The following is a 2,494-nucleotide window of genomic DNA, read 5'->3' as shown; positions in this document are numbered from 1 at the left end:
GTCTGGGCCAGGGCCAGAGGCTGTGGTTATACCATTCAACACGGGAGCAGGGGAACTGGGCATCAGAATGATTTTGTGTGGGTGAGCAATGCCACAGCGCCTTCATGAGTAAAGTCTCTCCCGTTCTGCTGCCTAAAACATCCATCCCATTGGAATCACGAGGAAAATCCAGTGGCACATTCCAAATGGGAAACATACAGGGAGATGGAGGAATTGAACCTTACATTAAAGTTTATAACACTGGCTGTACTGAGCTGCGTCAGGTGGCGCAATGTTTGGGGTTGGTTTCTGGGTGAGAAGTGGGCAGATAGCCACCATGGGGGTGAGGGTGGGGACCCATTTTCATGAATGTTTCCTGTTGCTTTGGGTTGGGGAGAGCAGTGTAAGAAACCGGACCACAGCGGCAACAACAGCAGCTGGATCTTGCCTCCAAGTCACTCACTGTAGAGACTGACTCATCCCTTTGGCCCATTCCTTCAAGCACGATCTTGTAAAGTGATCTTGTCAGCTGCTTACAGTCCAAAGACCTTTTCTGAAACTGATCCAGGACCCTTAAAAATAGCAGGCTCCCCACTCCCGGGAGTTCAGTGTGCGCTTGGGTTCTGGGCAGGTCAACAAAAAAAAAACACATCTTTCACGGGTTCCAGCTGCAGTTCGCCTGAGGAATTATCCAACATTAGAGCTCCTTCTTTCGGCATCAAAACTTCCAGTGTGGTTTGAAATTCCAGCTGCTCATGAGGAAGTTGGAATCAGCCTGATCTCTCCCCTGGGACATTAGGAATCAGGTATGGGAGCTGTTCTCTTTCCAATTCCCACTCGAGCGTTCGGTCAGACCTACCTGCATTCAACTCAAACAATAGCAGCTCAGAGAGAGAGAGAAAAAAAAATCATGTTTTGAAGCGAAGTTGCATTTTCTTTTCTGTTGTGAAAGATCGGTGAAAGAAGGTGTGAGTAGAGTTTGAGAAGCGCCCTTCCTCCCCAGCCCTGGCCTTGCTGTACCCCCGTGTGAAACCCAACTCCTTAACAGAGTCTCCAGAACATTTCCCAGCTCTCGTAGCGCTCTCCCCCAGGGGACAGGGCAGAATGAAGAACCGTTTCTGTAAAAGGGGAGGGTGAAAACTCCCTGAAATGGAGCCCAGCATGGCCCCTGAGCTGTTTCAGCAGCAGCCTGATATTGAACCACCCACCCACTCCGGTTCTGGGACACTTACCCTCTAATCCTAACAAGTGGGCTGCACTATCCAACAGAGTGCACGGGCTCGGCTACCTAAGTCTCTGAAAGTGGTGCCTCAGATAGACTGGGTAGTGACGAAGGTGCTTAGCATACTTGTGTTCCTTGCTCAGACCACTGAGTATAGGAGATGGGGCCTTGTGTTGTAATTGTACAGGACATTGGTGAGGTCACTTGTGGAGTTCTATATGGTCCAAAGTCCACAGTCCAAAGATGTATAGGTTGGGTGGATTGGCCGTGCTAAATTGCCCGCTGTGTTCCGGGATGTGCAGCTTAGGTGGGCTATAGGGGGATGGCTCTGGGTGAGATGCTCTGAGGGTCGGCATAGACTTGTTGGGCCGAAGGGCCTGTTTCCACACTGTAGGGATTCTATGTTCTATGTATAATTCTGGTCGCCCTGTTGTAGGAAGGATATTATTAAATTGGAGAGGGTTCAGAAAAGATTTACCAGAATGTGGGAGAGGCTAAATAGGCTGGGGCTTTTTCACTGGAGCAGAGGAGGTTGAGGGGTGATCTTATAGAGATTTATAAAATCATGAGGGGCATGGTTAGAGTGAACAGCAAAGGTCTTTTTCCCTGAGGGTACAGGAATCCAAAACTAGTGGGGTTATTTTTAGTGGGAAAGGAGAAAGTTTTAAAAGGGACTTGAGGGGCGATCTTTTTCACACAGAGGGTGGCCCATGTGTGGAATGAAGTGCCAGCGGAAGGGGCAGATGCAGGTACAGTTACAACATTTAAAAGACATTCGACAGGTACACGAATGGGAAAGGTTTAGAGGGATATGGGCCCAAAGGCAGGCAAATGAGACAAGTTTCGTTTGGAAAACCTGGTCAGGCACGGACGAGTTGGGCCAAAGGGTCTGTTTCTGTGCTGTGTGACTTTGTGACTCTATGTCCTCTCATAAAGACAAAGCAAACAATGGACGCAAACTGCTTCCAACAACTGCTAGTCTTTGGGCTCTATCCTTCCGCCAGGCCCTGCACATTCTCACTGGAGCCTGCTGTAAGATTGCACAGTGATCAAGGACAGTAAACTGCCCTTTCCTCACAGCCAGTGGGTGCTTTCTGACCCAGAGGGTTCTCTGCTCCAATGCTCAAGCCCAGTCAGCATAGCATCATTTTCTTCATTAAATTCACTCTGCCTGGGCTTGGACTGGATTCCACTGTGTGCCATTCAGCAATGACCTTGCCGTACAAAGTACAAGATTGCGAGTTTACACCATGTTGTTTCTTTGGTGGATTCTGCAAACAGCAGGGTTCAGCT

The 2,494-nt window shown here is 49.0% G+C and overlaps 1 protein-coding gene across 1 annotated transcript in view; it reads left to right on the top strand.

The window, feature by feature from the left end:
- Nucleotides 1-587: 587 nt before the first annotated feature.
- LOC125459073 (fibroblast growth factor 13) overlaps nt 588-2,494 on the top strand; it is a 637,504-nt gene continuing 635,597 nt past the window's right edge. The window contains exon 1 of the mRNA XM_059651317.1: nt 588-785. The gene's annotated coding sequence lies outside the window, so the exon portion shown is untranslated. The remainder of the gene's footprint in view (nt 786-2,494) is intronic.

The sequence above is a fragment of the Stegostoma tigrinum genome, chromosome 15 (assembly GCF_030684315.1).
Source record: "Stegostoma tigrinum isolate sSteTig4 chromosome 15, sSteTig4.hap1, whole genome shotgun sequence".
Taxonomy (NCBI): Eukaryota; Metazoa; Chordata; class Chondrichthyes; order Orectolobiformes; family Stegostomatidae; genus Stegostoma; species Stegostoma tigrinum.
The sequence above is the reverse complement of the archived record's forward strand: the minus strand, read 5'-3'. Positions and strand labels throughout refer to the sequence as shown.